General features: G+C 37.2%; 1 pseudogene across 1 annotated transcript in view; it reads left to right on the top strand.

Annotated features, from left to right (window-relative positions):
- The window catches only part of LOC144642168 (uncharacterized), a 41117-nt pseudogene extending 28136 nt beyond the window's left edge, over positions 1 to 12981 (top strand). The window contains exon 4 of the transcript XR_013568707.1: positions 11197 to 12981. The product of XR_013568707.1 is annotated as an uncharacterized LOC144642168 (transcript). The remainder of the gene's footprint in view (positions 1 to 11196) is intronic.
- Positions 12982 to 16421: the final 3440 nt, after the last annotated feature.

Below are 16421 nucleotides of genomic sequence, written 5' to 3'. Positions count from 1 at the left end.
TTGATTATACATACAACTTTGTGAAGTTCTCTTCAAGACTGCCGTTCGTATTAAAGTGAAGGATTATAGGGAATAGTTTGTATGCATAATTACGTATGCAGAGTATGGGGCTATACGGAAATCTTTCCACAATCTGTAAATTTACTACTCCTGTGGAGGAAATTGAAGTGAAACATCTTGACGCTAATTGGGGACAGTGTGACAGGCTCTGAATATTTTCTCACATGTAGCTAACAGAACTGATGGTTAAGGTTTGCAACCAACCCTGAGAGATTCAAATGATAGTGGCATGGCTGTCCCTGGGGGGGAGGGGCGGGGGGGTACCCTGTTTATTTTTGGGTGGGGGTGTGTCGCTGGGAATTTGAAGCCCTTGCCCTATACCAGACCATGTTCAGCTGATTTTTGCAACCCTATAGTGGACTAGACACCGAAAATCCCTACCCTATCCCAGACTTGCATTTTTTAGAACTGTATCACTATCAGTGTTTTAATGGAAAACCATCTGTCAACAACGATGCCGCAATGATTTTATTTACCTTAAGTAGAGCCTTGTTCTCTTCTGAGTTTCTATTCCTATTAACTGAACTTAATTCGTCAAACCACCAATCAGTTTCCCTAGACCAAAACTCTCTCATTTCTATACCCTATCCCAGACTAAACTGCTTGAAAATTATACCCTTCACAGCGGCACATACCTATACAGCTCTTGTATGGGAGTGCCCCCCCCCCCCCCGGGTGGCTGCCATGTTGGTGGTCATGTTAGTGACAACCAACATGGGGGCAATGACATCACTTGCCAACCAAGAATATGATATCCTAACCTCCTTCCCAGGCCTCTCTCCTTTTCCTCCCTTGTCATCGAGGAGAGAGACCCTGGTTGCAGCTGGTCACATACGGTAAAAAATACTGCAGCAGGGGTGGATCTTTTAACTAATTTTGTCACGATGAGCAAAAATCCTTCTCCAGAATATGGAAGGGACATAAAAAATAATGGTTTCTTACAAATCATAATGGCGCCGTACATGATGGCGAAATACAATGAAATTTACAAAACTTTCTGAAGATTTTGGTTCAAAAAGGCAGCTGATAGTCCAAGTGTGTTTTCTTATTCAGTTGTCTTCAGAAAGTGTTGTGTTCTTTTGGATACAACGTCGTTATTATCTTAAAAGTGAAACAGACTATTTGGCTCAAAACATAAACTTGATGTCGCTGCGCTGAATTGGGTTTTGCTCACGTGTTTACGGTGGCGTACAAGTTGCTCAAAGTTGAGAGGTATCGTCGCTAAAAAATCCGATCGAGCCACCTTAAGTGACTGGATGTGATGTTGGTCTATAAAAGGGTACCTGCAGCAATAAATTCACTGGTACCAATTTATACTCCTTGGTGGAGAGTTAAGGGACTATGATGAAGTGATCCCAGCAAGGGCTCAAACCTGGACCGCCTGTTTCAAAGTCCAGGCAACTAACAATTAGGCCACCACCCTCTTCCTTGTTTTGTTTTGAGGTACATGTATTGGCTCAGTCAGTGTGCAGAAGGTCATACATATGGTTTTGTCTGAGTTTTTTGATTTTTTTTTTTTCAACTGAGTAGTTTGCAGGACAGTTGTTCCTGATTTATTAACATCTTTTTCATATTTCTACCAAGCTTGGCATACCATGATTTCTTAATGCCATTTAATCTTAACAGTTGTACATTGGTGTCATAAAAGTTATAATTTTAATGTTAACAGACATTCAATTATAAGGTTAATCTATCTACATGACAGAGATTTACTGAGATTTTTTGCACAGAATGGAAAGTTAGAAACATACAAGAAAAATAGTCTAGAAAGTATCTTTGAATTTTTGTTAAAGTCTGATTGATGCTTAGCAACATAACAGTCACAATGTAATATATTATTTTTGCCATATTTTTTATTATCATTTTTTTATAGTTTATTGCTAACTGCTGGCCTCAAACAAAACTGTCTGAAGATTTTGGTTCAAAAAGGCAGCTGATAGTCCAAGTGTGTTTTCTTATTCAGTTGTCTTCAGAAAGTGTTGTGTTCTTTTGGATACAACGTCGGTATTATCTTAAAAGTGAAACAGACTATTTGGCTCAAAACATAAACTTGATGTCGCTGCGCTGAATTGGGTTTTGCTCACGAACGCATCGAAATTCAAAACTTTTCTGCAATAAATCAGCGGTAAACCTTTTCTTTTGCCATTTGCACAGTTCAAACAACTTTTGCTGTACACTAGTTCATCTCGATGAAGACGAAGAAAGGCAGGTAATTGTTTAAAAATGCTTCCAATCAGTCAGTTTGTAATTTGCAGTGCGCGCTTGCTAGGGATAGATTGCGTAATCTTGTTTTTCAAAACAAGATCAGGTTAAAAAAAGTTAGCTTTTCTGTTTTTTCGTTGTTTAGCACTTTGGAAAACCTCGCTGTAGGTACACTGTTTGAATTTCTATTAGTTTCTGTGAGAAAATTTATGGCTTAAAGTTGAAATTCAAGTAACTCGTTGCGAAGTTGAAAATGTTATTGCGTGTTTGGTATTCCTGTACAACTCTTTGTGAGAAGTAAGAACTTAATTGACTACACACTAAATGAGGAGAATTTCCTCGAGGCAGTGACTCTCTGTGCAGCGCTTTGGCCACGGCAAGAAGAAACGCTGTTCGGTTCACTCCTTCTATGAACAGATTTTTGCTACAATCTCCAGTGCGAATTCAGACCTTCAGATAAGGGGGGGGGGGGGGGCACGACCATCCAGACCCTAGAATAAGGGAGGCCCTTCTTCTTCTTTACTTTGGAAACCTAACGCCAATGAAAAAAGCCTGCTGACGGGAGGGAACAATTATTTAAACCCTCTGTCCCTGGCATAGTAGATTTGTCACATGGACGAAAAAAGACTCTGTTACCCCTCCCCACTAACTTACTTTTTTAACCAAGATTTTTGTTGGTCATCTGACCAGCCACAACCAGGGTCTCTCTCCTCAACAACAAGGGAGGAAAAGGAGAGAGGCCCTGGGAATGAGGTCGATGATATCCTGGTAGAATGTTTTCTGACATTAAATACATGTATAATTGTCAATTTTATGAAATATATCAATCGATAACATTCAATGATTATTAATCAACTAATATTTGGAAATCGGAGACCAATAAATGATGGAAAATTTTGACTTTTTACATGATTAATTTTTGTCAATTTCCATCATTATCATCAATTTTCATTGATTGACTAAAATTTGAAAGTATATTTGTTGGAATAAAATTGAACATGGCAAATTTCAGCATGTCACAATCAAGTTTGGTTCTTCTTATAATTGGAAAAAAAAGTTCATATGTTGGTAAAAATTGAAGTCTGCATTTTATCCTAGTGGCCCATCAGGCCAGAGCTTATCACGGTTTCTGTAGCATTAAGGTGGCTCGATCGGATTTTTGAGCGACGATACCTTTCAACTTTGAGCAACTTGTACGCCACCGTAAACAATCCGACTGAAAATCGATCAGTACAGCTGTACTAAAGAAAGATGAAAGTTTCGAATGAGATAAGTTTCATCGAAATCGGAGTAACCATAGCAACATAATGACGTCACCACCCATTTTACACGAGACCGATTTTCTTGTAATAGAGGGATAATTTTGAAAAAAAGGCTTCTAGATCTTGGACTTGACATAGTTTTCTCAAGGTCTGCAAAATTTGAAGAATTTCTATGAGAGCGTTTTCGAGAAAATTTTAGATGAAGTTTTCAGGTGCTAAAATACAACAAAAACAAAGCAGTCTTAAAACATTATTGAGAAAACGTTCACAAGGCCCGATCAAGTAACATTTTGGCCTTAAGTGAATCTTGTACTTTCTAATTACCTTGGAAGAAAATCTCAGAGAAATCCTTTCATTTGATTTCTTGAAACATCGGCTTGAATATGAACTGGTATGAAGTGTTATTTCGCTCTTTTTATCAAAAAAGGGCCTTCGCTTACTAAAATGATCGCAAAATAAAAAGCGCTCGATAGAATTTTTTTAAACTTGGCAGTCAAAAAGAAGAATAAGTTTGTAATGAAATGTCCAATTTTCAAAATAATTGAAACATTCTAAGGCAGTTAATTTAAAGACTTAACTCAGGTAAACATTAATTGCGCTGTTTTTCACTCTACATCGGATCGCTGCCTCATTATAAGTCTCTATTGTGTCGTGCCCCGTGCATTTGCAAATTTCAGCACATCTTGAATATGTAAAACAGCCGCTTTTTTCCGAAAACTGAACAGAAACAAGCTAATTTAACAAGCCAAAATGCAATAACAACGAGGAATAGGCTAGTAAAGTACTTGTATTATCTTCAGTCTCCTAACAGTTTCAAGGCCAAGGCAGAATTGTCACGAAAATCTCCAGTAATAAATAATTAGTGGTTCATGATCTACTGGAATTTACAAATGCACGCGGCTTGAGACAATGGATACAGATAATGAGGCAGCGATTCCGATGTAGGGTGAAAAACAGCGCAATGTTTACCTGAATTAAGGCTTTGAATTAACTGCCTTAAGATGTTTCAATTATCTTGAAAATAAGACATTTCATTACAAACTTATTCTTCTTTTTGACTGCCAAGTTTAAAAAAATTCTATCGAGCGCTTTTTATTTTGCGATCATTTTAGTAAGCGAAGGCCCTTTTTCGACAAAAGAGCGAAATAACACTTCATACCAGTTCATATTCAAGCCGATGTTTCAAGAAATCAAATAAAACGATTTCTCTGAGATTTTCTCCCAAGGTAATTAGAAAGTACAAGATTCACTTAAGGCCAAAATGTTACTTGATCGGGCCTTGTGAACGTTTTCTCAATAGTGTTTTAAGACTGCTTTGTTTTTGTTGTATTTTAGCACCTGAAAACTTCATCTAAAATTTTCTCGAAAACGCTCTCATAGAAATTCTTCAAATTTTGCAGACCTTGAGAAAACTATGTCAAGTCCAAGATCTAGAAGCCTTTTTTTCAAAATTATCCCTCTATTACAAGAAAATCGGTCTCGTGTAAAATGGGTGGTGACGTCATTATGTTGCTAGGGTTACTCCGAATTCGATGAAACTTATCTCATTCGAAACTTTCATCTTTCTTTTGTACAGCTGTACTGATCGATTTTCAGTCAGATTGTTTACGGTGACGTACAAGTTGCTCAAAGTTGAGAGGTATCGTCGCTCAAAAATCCGATCGAGCCACCTTAAGTGACTGGATGTGATGTTGGTCTATAAAAGGGTACCTGCAGCAATAAATTCACTGGTACCAATTTATACTCCTTGGTGGAGAGTTAAGGGACTATGATGAAGTGATCCCAGCAAGGGCTCAAACCTGGACCGCCTGTTTCAAAGTCCAGGCAACTAACAATTAGGCCACCACCCTCTTCCTTGTTTTGTTTTGAGGTACATGTATTGGCTCAGTCAGTGTGCAGAAGGTCATACATATGGTTTTGTCTGAGTTTTTTGATTTTTTTTTTCAACTGAGTAGTTTGCAGGACAGTTGTTCCTGATTTATTAACATCTTTTTCATATTTCTACCAAGCTTGGCATACCATGATTTCTTAATGCCATTTAATCTTAACAGTTGTACATTGGTGTCATAAAAGTTATAATTTTAATGTTAACAGACATTCAATTATAAGGTTAATCTATCTACATGACAGAGATTTACTGAGATTTTTTGCACAGAATGGAAAGTTAGAAACATACAAGAAAAATAGTCTAGAAAGTATCTTTGAATTTTTGTTAAAGTCTGATTGATGCTTAGCAACACAACAGTCACAATGTAATATATTATTTTTGCCATATTTTTTATTATCATTTTTTTATAGTTTATTGCTAACTGCTGGCCTCAAACAAAACTGTCTGAAGATTTTGGTTCAAAAAGGCAGCTGATAGTCCAAGTGTGTTTTCTTATTCAGTTGTCTTCAGAAAGTGTTGTGTTTTTTTGGATACAACGTCGGTATTATCTTAAAAGTGAAACAGACTATTTGGCTCAAAACATAAACTTGATGTCGCTGCGCTGAATTGGGTTTTGCTCACGAACGCATCGAAATTCAAAACTTTTCTGCAATAAATCAGCGGTAAACCTTTTCTTTTGCCGTTTGCACAGTTCAAACAACTTTTGCTGTACACTAGTTCATCTCGATGAAGACGAAGAAAGGCAGGTAATTGTTTAAAAATGCTTCCAATCAGTCAGTTTGTAATTTGCAGTGCGCGCTTGCTAGGGATAGATTGCGTAATCTTGTTTTTCAAAACAAGATCAGGTTAAAAAAAGTTAGCTTTTCTGTTTTTTCGTTGTTTAGCACTTTGGAAAACCTCGCTGTAGGTACACTGTTTGAATTTCTATTAGTTTCTGTGAGAAAATTTATGGCTTAAAGTTGAAATTCAAGTAACTCGTTGCGAAGTTGAAAATGTTATTGCGTGTTTGGTATTCCTGTACAACTCTTTGTGAGAAGTAAGAACTTAATTGACTACACACTAAATGAGGAGAATTTCCTCGAGGCAGTGACTCTCTGTGCAGCGCTTTGGCCACGGCAAGAAGAAACGCTGTTCGGTTCACTCCTTCTATGAACAGATTTTTGCTACAATCTCCAGTGCGAATTCAGACCTTCAGATAAGGGGGGGGGGGGGCACGACCATCCAGACCCTAGAATAAGGGAGGCCCTTCTTCTTCTTTACTTTGGAAACCTAACGCCGATGAAAAAAGCCTGCTGACGGGAGGGAACAATTATTTAAACCCTCTGTCCCTGGCATAGTAGATTTGTCACATGGACGAAAAAAGACTCTGTTACCCCTCCCCACTAACTTACTTTTTTAACCAAGATTTTTGTTGGTCATCTGACCAGCCACAACCAGGGTCTCTCTCCTCAACAACATGGGAGGAAAAGGAGAGAGGCCCTGGGAATGAGGTCGATGATATCCTGGTAGAATGTTTTCTGACATTAAATACATGTATAATTGTCAATTTTATGAAATATATCAATCGATAACATTCAATGATTATTAATCAACTAATATTTGGAAATCGGAGACCAATAAATGATGGAAAATTTTGACTTTTTACATGATTAATGTTTGTCAATTTCCATCATTATCATCAATTTTCATTGATTGACTAAAATTTGAAAGTATATTTGTTGGAATAAAATTGAACATGGCAAATTTCAGCATGTCACAATCAAGTTTGGTTCTTCTTATAATTGGAAAAAAAAGTTCATATGTTGGCAAAAATTGAAGTCTGCATTTTATCCTAGTGGCCCATCAGGCCAGAGCTTATCACGGTTTCTGTAGCATTAAGTGACTGGATGTGATGTTGGTCTATAAAAGGGTACCTACAGCAATAAATTCACTGGTACCAATTTATACTCCTTGGTGGAGAGTTAAGGGACTATGATGAAGTGATCCCAGCAAGGGCTCAAACCTGGACCGCCTGTTTCAAAGTCCAGGCAACTAACAATTAGGCCACCACCCTCTTCCTTGTTTTGTTTTGAGGTACATGTATTGGCTCAGTCAGTGTGCAGAAGGTCATACATATGGTTTTGTCTGAGTTTTTTGATTTTTTTTTTCAACTGAGTAGTTTGCAGGACAGTTGTTCCTGATTTATTAACATCTTTTTCATATTTCTACCAAGCTTGGCATACCATGATTTCTTAATGCCATTTAATCTTAACAGTTGTACATTGGTGTCATAAAAGTTATAATTTTAATGTTAACAGACATTCAATTATAAGGTTAATCTATCTACATGACAGAGATTTACTGAGATTTTTTGCACAGAATGGAAAGTTAGAAACATACAAGAAAAATAGTCTAGAAAGTATCTTTGAATTTTTGTTAAAGTCTGATTGATGCTTAGCAACACAACAGTCACAATGTAATATATTATTTTTGCCATATTTTTTATTATCATTTTTTTATAGTTTATTGCTAACTGCTGGCCTCAAACAAAACTGTCTGAAGATTTTGGTTCAAAAAGGCAGCTGATAGTCCAAGTGTGTTTTCTTATTCAGTTGTCTTCAGAAAGTGTTGTGTTTTTTTGGATACAACGTCGGTATTATCTTAAAAGTGAAACAGACTATTTGGCTCAAAACATAAACTTGATGTCGCTGCGCTGAATTGGGTTTTGCTCACGAACGCATCGAAATTCAAAACTTTTCTGCAATAAATCAGCGGTAAACCTTTTCTTTTGCCGTTTGCACAGTTCAAACAACTTTTGCTGTACACTAGTTCATCTCGATGAAGACGAAGAAAGGCAGGTAATTGTTTAAAAATGCTTCCAATCAGTCAGTTTGTAATTTGCAGTGCGCGCTTGCTAGGGATAGATTGCGTAATCTTGTTTTTCAAAACAAGATCAGGTTAAAAAAAGTTAGCTTTTCTGTTTTTTCGTTGTTTAGCACTTTGGAAAACCTCGCTGTAGGTACACTGTTTGAATTTCTATTAGTTTCTGTGAGAAAATTTATGGCTTAAAGTTGAAATTCAAGTAACTCGTTGCGAAGTTGAAAATGTTATTGCGTGTTTGGTATTCCTGTACAACTCTTTGTGAGAAGTAAGAACTTAATTGACTACACACTAAATGAGGAGAATTTCCTCGAGGCAGTGACTCTCTGTGCAGCGCTTTGGCCACGGCAAGAAGAAACGCTGTTCGGTTCACTCCTTCTATGAACAGATTTTTGCTACAATCTCCAGTGCGAATTCAGACCTTCAGATAAGGGGGGGGGGGGGCACGACCATCCAGACCCTAGAATAAGGGAGGCCCTTCTTCTTCTTTACTTTGGAAACCTAACGCCGATGAAAAAAGCCTGCTGACGGGAGGGAACAATTATTTAAACCCTCTGTCCCTGGCATAGTAGATTTGTCACATGGACGAAAAAAGACTCTGTTACCCCTCCCCACTAACTTACTTTTTTAACCAAGATTTTTGTTGGTCATCTGACCAGCCACAACCAGGGTCTCTCTCCTCAACAACATGGGAGGAAAAGGAGAGAGGCCCTGGGAATGAGGTCGATGATATCCTGGTAGAATGTTTTCTGACATTAAATACATGTACAATTGTCAATTTTATGAAATATATCAATCGATAACATTCAATGATTATTAATCAACTAATATTTGGAAATCGGAGACCAATAAATGATGGAAAATTTTGACTTTTTACATGATTAATGTTTGTCAATTTCCATCATTATCATCAATTTTCATTGATTGACTAAAATTTGAAAGTATATTTGTTGGAATAAAATTGAACATGGCAAATTTCAGCATGTCACAATCAAGTTTGGTTCTTCTTATAATTGGAAAAAAAAGTTCATATGTTGGCAAAAATTGAAGTCTGCATTTTATCCTAGTGGCCCATCAGGCCAGAGCTTATCACGGTTTCTGTAGCATTAAGTGACTGGATGTGATGTTGGTCTATAAAAGGGTACCTACAGCAATAAATTCACTGGTACCAATTTATACTCCTTGGTGGAGAGTTAAGGGACTATGATGAAGTGATCCCAGCAAGGGCTCAAACCTGGACCGCCTGTTTCAAAGTCCAGGCAACTAACAATTAGGCCACCACCCTCTTCCTTGTTTTGTTTTGAGGTACATGTATTGGCTCAGTCAGTGTGCAGAAGGTCATACATATGGTTTTGTCTGAGTTTTTTGATTTTTTTTTTCAACTGAGTAGTTTGCAGGACAGTTGTTCCTGATTTATTAACATCTTTTTCATATTTCTACCAAGCTTGGCATACCATGATTTCTTAATGCCATTTAATCTTAACAGTTGTACATTGGTGTCATAAAAGTTATAATTTTAATGTTAACAGACATTCAATTATAAGGTTAATCTATCTACATGACAGAGATTTACTGAGATTTTTTGCACAGAATGGAAAGTTAGAAACATACAAGAAAAATAGTCTAGAAAGTATCTTTGAATTTTTGTTAAAGTCTGATTGATGCTTAGCAACATAACAGTCACAATGTAATATATTATTTTTGCCATATTTTTTATTAACATTTTTTATAGTCTATTGCTAACTGCTGGCCTCAATTTGCTGGCATGATGTTTAAATTTGCAGAAATGTTACAGAATTTAACTTTATTGATTTGTTGTTTATTTTATACAGTGACTGACTGTGACCCTTAATTACATAGCTTCTAAATATGAATTTCACAATAGACTAGTTTTTTTGGTGAGTACTGTTGAAGAACCAATAAACTACCTTCCTAGAATGTACCATGGTGACTCACATAAACATTAAATATTACTTAATAACCCTCCCCCTCTCCCCTTAGGTTAAGAGAAACGGTTTATGATTCACTTGACTCTTAGACAACCATCAAAAAGATGGTTGTCTAAAGGAAGAGTTGTTTTTTGAATTTTTTTTTTGAAATTCTTTATACAAAGAAATTAAGCAAGAACACCGCAGAAATAAAGCAACAACCCAGCAGTCTGTTTATGTGGGGAAGTCCAACAGTCCCTCTCTCCAGCCAGTTGTATACATAAGTGCTGGCAAATTTGATACTTGGGTAGGGCTATAAGCTTGTGATGAACTAGCATTTCATTCAAGGAAGAATAGAAATACTCCCAGTCTGTTAATTCTACAGAAACCAGGATAAGCTATGGTGGTATGGAACACCTTGTCACGATGGAAATATTACCTTTTTTTCACTCACGCTTGTTGGATGTGACATAGTTATAGCCACCTCAGTACTAAGGGTCTCGTTGGCAATCCACCATGTCATATGCAATACTTTTATCACAAAACTCGATACAGTATATGACACCTTAGACTGTATATACCTGACAAGAATGTCATTACCAAAATATTAATTTACCTTCGACTTAAAGCTAAAAGAGGTGATCAAGACGGCTTTGAATAAAACAGAAAATTTACAAGCAGGTACCATTTTAGTGACAACTGTTTTAGAAGGATGAACAGAGTAGGGAATGGGAATAAAATTACTAATAGCGTCCGTTATTCTTTGTTTGTGTGGAGAACAATGACCCTTCTACATGCACAGTGATTTGCTTGATCTATTGAAATAACGCGATGGAAATAGAATTTCAGACTACAATGCTCTTTTAATTCTATTAAGTGGCCAGGCACTGTATGACTAGAGATTATTTACTTGCCGTAATAAAGGAGTAAATGCCTTCGTGACAAGCTGATGTTATATGTTGGAACCACTTTCACTTTTCATTGTTTCTATTTCCAGGAATTGAGGCGTGCGGAAAATTTTTTAGAAATGTCAAAACTAAGGAAGCAAAAGAAAACTGACACAGGGGAGAAGCCGTTTGCATGTAAACATTGTGGCAAGTATTTTATCCAAGCAGGACATTTGCGGCTACATGAAAGAGTTCATACTGGTGAGAAGCCTTATGAATGTAAACAGTGTAGCAAGTGTTTTAGCCAAGCAGGAAGTTTAAGGACTCATGAAAGGGTTCATACTGGTGAGAAGCCTTATGAATGCAAACAGTGTCGCAAGTCCTTTAATCGAGCAGAAAATTTAAAGAGACATGAAAGAGTTCATACAGGTGAAAAGCCTTATGAATGTAAACAGTGTGGCAAGTGTTTTAGCCGAACAGGAATTTTAAGGACTCATGAAAGGGTTCATACTGGTGAAAAGCCTTATGAATGTAAACAGTGTGGCAAGTGTTTTAGCCAAGCAGGAAGTTTGAGGACTCATGAAAGAGTCCACACAGGGGAAAGGCCTTATGAATGCAAACAGTGTCGCAAGGCCTTTAATCGAGCACAACATTTGAAGAGACATGAAAGAGTCCACATTGGTGTGAAGCCTTATGAATGCAAACAGTGTGGCAAGTGTTTTAACCAAGCAGGAAGTTTAAGGACTCATGAAAGGGTTCATACTGGTGAGAAGCCTTATGAATGCAAACAGTGTCGCAAGGCCTTTAATCGAGCAGAGAATTTAAAGAGACACGAACGAGTTCATACTGGTGAGAAGTCTTATGAATGTAAACAGTGTGGCAAGTGTTTTAGCCGAGCAGGAAGTTTAAGGACTCATGAAAGGGTTCATACTGGTGAGAAGCCTTATGAATGCAAACAGTGTCGCAAGGCCTTTAATCAAGCAGAACATTTAAAGAGACATGAAAGAGTCCACATTGGTGTGAAGCCTTATGAATGCAAACAGTGTGGCAAGTGTTTTGGCCAAACAGGAATTTTAAGGACTCATGAAAGGGTTCATACTGGTGAAAAGCCTTATGAATGTAAACAGTGTGGCAAGTGTTTTAGCCAAGCAGGAAGTTTGAGGACTCATGAAAGAGTCCACACAGGGGAAAGGCCTTATGAATGCAAACTGTGTCGCAAGGCCTTTAATCGAGCACAACATTTAAAGAGACATGAAAGGGTTCATACAGGTGAAAAGCCGTATGAATGTAAACAGTGTGGCAAGTGTTTTAACCAAGCAGGAAGTTTAAGGACTCATGAAAGGGTTCATACTGGTGAGAAGCCTTATGAATGCAAACAGTGTCGCAAGGCCTTTAATCGAGCAGAGAATTTAAAGAGACACGAACGAGTTCATACTGGTGAGAAGTCTTATGAATGTAAACAGTGTGGCAAGTGTTTTAGGCGAGCGGGAAGTTTAAGGACTCATGAAAGGGTTCATACTGGCGAGAAGCCTTATGAATGCAAACGGTGTCGCAAGGCCTTTAATCAAGCAGAACATTTAAAGAGACATGAAAGAGTCCACATTGGTGTGAAGCCTTATGAATGCAAACAGTGTGGCAAGCGTTTTAGCCAAGGAGGAAATTTAAAAATACATGAAATCTCCCACACAAGAGAGATGCCTTTCAACTCAAAGCCAGGCTACTTTGAATGTTGGATTTGTCAGGAGGAGTTAGGTAGTCGAGCTTTACTTCTTGAACACTACAATAATCACATGACTGTAGCTAATTGACCTACTTTGCTCTTAACTATAGTGGAACCCCGTTAATCTGATCAACGGGTATTTCCATGATAAATTTTTATTAAGTATTTACTATTGTACAAAACTACTTCGAAAAGGGGTTTTATATTATTAGGTAATTTAAGTGCAAAAACGCAAGAGAAGGGTTTGAAAAAGACTAGTGACGAGTGAGACTGATTAAATAATGTTAAGTTAATTGGTTTAATTGCATCATGCTTGAGGTTTACTACTTTATGCTTGTCATGGCGCCCAAGGTGGAAATCCCAAAGCAAAGAAGATCTTTACTTTTGTTTGGTTACAGTTACATGTATCTTTTAAAATCATTTTTAGAATGCTGACAAGACATTAACTTTTGTAGCCTTCTGTTCTGGTTTTGTTGTGTTGAAATAATTTGATACAAACCATGAGTGGACGAGAAAATAACATTTCCAGAGGTGTTTGATATTTTTTTAGAATGTGTTTCTTGGCTTATTGGAGATGAACTTTTTTTGCTTTCCATTGTTGGTTTGCGAGATCACAAAGAAATACGACATCCTTGTTAGAAGGAAGAACAGATTTTGACAACGAGACATAGTTTCTCACCTTGTGATGAAAGGTGTCCAGAACTCGTGGAAGCCTGTGGCTGTTCAAAGGCTTCGCGTGGATGATGACAAGTAAGTGTAGACTGATAGGTCCAAACTTACGCACAGAATATAGTTACTACATCGAATTAAGTTATAGATTAATGTGTATGGTATGTTTTCCGAAATATTTACACTGTAATTATTTTTAGCACTGCAATGCTATTAAACTGTTGTTGTTGTTGTTGTAAGTAGTACAATAATTAGATTCCTCTAACCAAACTCGATTCTTTCGTTCTTTAAAAGACAAAACTTTTATTTTGTTAAAGCATTCAGAGCCATGAAATTTTTTTTACACTGCGTAGGAAACGTTCCCTTCTAAAATTAAGTTTGTAGTATGTGTGTTTAGCAGATTACTTAGTTCTCGTTCCATCCTTGCTTTTCAAAAACGGCTAGAGGAAAAAAATCTCGACTGTAGCACTGGGTTTTTAAGCAGAAAAGAAAGAAATTACATAGATGTCCCTAAACAAGAAAACGTGTAACTTCTCAGTTCTATCAAAGAAGTTTCCATCCTTTGCGCAGAGGACAACACGAAAAATTTTTAGGGGGATCCGGATGGATCTGAACCCGTACCTTTTCCACTAAAAAATGATGCACTATGTAGCAAACATTTTTCGCTCTTTTGTCCGGTCGCCTCCCACATGCTTTCCGTACCCGTCTTTTTCGTAGGAGGGGAGGGAGCTCGCCTCCCCACCCCTGTCACAAGAATGCTGCACACAAATGTTTATTGGGTTTTGATATACACCGTGCCAAAGGAAATTATTGTGCCCTTGAGGCAATTTATACCACGACCGGTCTTCACCTTCGCAGCTGATTTCTCTAAGAGGCCAATCACCTCTTCGAAACCTTTTTACAATTTGATTAGGCTAGCATTTAAGGCTAGCATTTAAAAGCCAGTTTCTGTTTCTTGTTTAGTTTTCGCCGCCAGTCATGTTAAGCCTTCTGAGAAGTAAGTGCCGCCCCATTTCACTTTCGTATAACGGTCAATGTATTTTGGTCGATGTAATTTTTAACGAAAGGTGCAATCATTTGTAACCAAGCTTTTAGGAATGGACAATGCCACATCTGCTCTATTTAAGTCTTGCACCAGGTAGAAACTGTGCTCTGATTATTAGATGAAATCAGGCTTGGTAAAGGCAGTTATGAGGCCTAAGTAAGGTTCACGCATTGTTCAGGTACAGGGATAGCGTCGGCTATTTTTCGCGGGCTTAGCGGTTACGGTTTTGATCTGGGGTGGTGGCAGGGATTTCTTTTTATAACATAGATTTTCTAAATTGGCTTCGATCGTTGAAGAAGGGGACACGTGCTTATCCACATATAGATTACGTTTTGCTTTTCACAATGGTGGAGACTAGATCTTTGATCACGACTGTTCTGAGCAATAATTTCACTGACTTTACTTTTACATTTTAAGCTATTTCACCGTAGAATTTCGGAAATGTGCCGTCCTGGGCTTATTTTTGCTCAACGTCCCTTTCAAATGGGTTTACCTTTTGAAGAGTTGTATACCTTGTCAACTGGTCGGAAAGGGGCATGGTTCCCTGGGGAAAATATTTAGATAAAGACTCTAAAAAATTCCTTAGCCTTCAATTTTTTGGAATCTTTTCATCATGACAGAGTCTTTCCTCTGACGAATAGTTTTCCAGGCCATTTATTATCAAAATGGGTAACAAACATACAAATCGTGTCCGAGAAAATGAATCGTGTGCTTTCTATTATAGGTAACGTCATTTCACGTGCGATGCGCGGTTGAACGTAATGAGTTCTTTACTAATTAACGACCCCCAATTAATTAATTGATCATTCGTATAAGAAAAATCTGAAAATATCCGACATCTGACAATTCTTGAAGACAAATGTTTTATCTTTTTGACATGTCAATCAATCACTCCTTTCCTATAATATGGTCAAAGTTGATCACAAATATGTATTCCTGTTATGTGGGTTTTTAGTTTAGAGGACATTATAGGAAGACAGAGGAAAAACGTCTTATTGCTTGAGTTATTGTAAATTGCTCCTCGTCGGTTACTTTCTCGATTTGTTCTGGATGTTGGCTCCTCTCTACGATCTCGCTGTTTACTGCAATGTTCTAACGTGGCTTTAACCTGACTTGAAAAATGTTTTGTGCGGGCTGCAAACAGAGGGCGCAGTTTCTTCACCTTTGAGGTAAGCTACAAGATACTACTCTTAACCTACAAAGCGCTTAACGGCCAGGCCCCAATTTATATTACTGAGATGCTAGAGCCCTATACACCAACCAGGAGTTAACGATCCTCGTCTAAAAACTTACTAAAAATATATACCATCTGTGAAGTTAGTAAGCTATGGCCAAAGGTACTTCTCTTTTGTAGCACCTATAGCCTATGGAACTCTCTCCCGAACTATATAAGAGAGAGCGGCTCGCTATCAGATTTTAAGACTTGTATAAAGACATACCTTTTTAACAAATTTTATAATTAGACTTTTAGTTAGTCAGTTAACCAGTAAATTAGATAGTTTAGTCTGACAGTTAGTTAGTCACTTAGTTAATTAGTTAAGTTAGTTAGTTAATGAGTTAGTTTTTCATTTAAAGGTTTTAATGATTCTTAGTTTTTATTTCCATTTTTACAGCTTAGCTATTTTATTTGTTAGTTTTTCCTTTTATCACTGATGTAAATATTTTAAGTAAATTTCACTTTTTAATAACATTTTTATTGTAAAGCGCCATTAGCCATGGATATGGCGCTATATAAATCTTTATTTTTATTATTATTATTATTATTATTATTATTATTATTATTATTATTATTATTATTATTATTATTATTATTATTATTATAAGCCACAAAAGCGGGCTCCGTATAAGGCAAGTCCGCCATGCTATCTCCGTAATAATTACTGAACTCTCCCAGTGCGCGT

The sequence above is a fragment of the Oculina patagonica genome, chromosome 2 (genome assembly GCF_052425735.1).
Source record: "Oculina patagonica isolate OP01 chromosome 2, crgOcupat, whole genome shotgun sequence".
Taxonomy (NCBI): domain Eukaryota; kingdom Metazoa; phylum Cnidaria; class Anthozoa; order Scleractinia; family Oculinidae; genus Oculina; species Oculina patagonica.
The sequence above is the reverse complement of the archived record's forward strand: the minus strand, read 5'-3'. Positions and strand labels throughout refer to the sequence as shown.